Source organism: Euprymna scolopes, chromosome 40 (assembly GCF_053919585.1).
Source record: "Euprymna scolopes isolate OS-2025 chromosome 40, ASM5391958v1, whole genome shotgun sequence".
NCBI lineage: Eukaryota > Metazoa > Mollusca > Cephalopoda > Sepiida > Sepiolidae > Euprymna > Euprymna scolopes.
The window spans coordinates 64252460-64253564 of record NC_136521.1 but is presented as its reverse complement, the minus strand read 5'-3'; the positions used below and the strand labels follow the sequence as shown (position 1 = coordinate 64253564).

The following is a 1105-nucleotide window of genomic DNA, read 5'->3' as shown; positions in this document are numbered from 1 at the left end:
GAACAAATTGTGGACTAATTCCTGGGGAATAGTGTTGTATATGAAAGATTCCTGTAATTAAAGAAACAAAGTGAATAGAATTGAAAATAATCTATACTATTAATAAAATCCTACATATTTATTTATTTATGTGTGTGTATATATATATATATATATATATATATATATATATATATATATATATATATATATATATATATATATATATATATATATGCCAATAAAACTTTCGAACGGACGCACCGAATTGAAAAATTATTTTTTTCCTTGAAAGGTGTGAGTCCCTAGATTGTCCTTATCTATATATAGTTCGTAACGAACAACGCCGAGTCACACAAAAAGCCCGAAATAAGGGTTTTTGAGCCGTTTCGTTTTTGTCGAAAAAGTTACCAGCCAATGTCAACGGAATTTTGGACTGTCTGTATACAGTTGCGGTAACATCTTTCAACATACGGACAGGACTTGTAGCGCAATGGATAACGCGCCTGACTACGGATCAGAAGATTCCAGGTTCGAATCCTCGCAAGTCCGTAATAATTTTAACCATCATTTTATCCAACGTTTACTCTTTATCCTTACACTCAGGATATTTTTGTTTTGTTCATATGGGAATTTCCCATACCTCTAGTTCACAGGGTAGGCGTTGATCGTAAGACGATGTTGAAGGTAATTGATGTTGAGTGTACTCGATTTTGTATTGGATTCGTTTTTTTGTGTGCCGACGCGGCGCAACCACTAGTATTTATTAAAGGAAAGGGGCTAGAATCGACCTCAGTATGCAAAAGTAGAAAAGAATACATATTGCAATTAAGATACGATGATAGGAATATAGAATATTGTCCGTTGTGTTAGAAATAATGATACAACTAGAGGTCAGAGTTAGGACAATGGAAATCAAATTTAGGATTGTTCTTTGTGTTTCCAAAAAAACGTGTGAAAGACATATATGCATGTAAATCCACGCATGCAGACAATCACATCGTTGAGCGCGTTTTTGACGTCACAAAGAAAGATAGTTTACAATATATTCAGTTAAGTTAGAGTCAGTCAGCAGACGGAGTGGGGGAAGTCAGAGGGGAGGTGAGGTGACAGTTAGAGTTGGAAA

At 34.8% G+C, this 1105-nt stretch overlaps 1 non-coding gene across 1 annotated transcript; it reads left to right on the top strand.

The window, feature by feature from the left end:
* The first annotated feature begins 458 nt into the window (after window positions 1-458).
* Window positions 459-531, top strand: Trnar-acg (transfer RNA arginine (anticodon ACG)). The gene has a single exon. It is a non-coding gene; the product is annotated as a tRNA-Arg (tRNA).
* Window positions 532-1105: the final 574 nt, after the last annotated feature.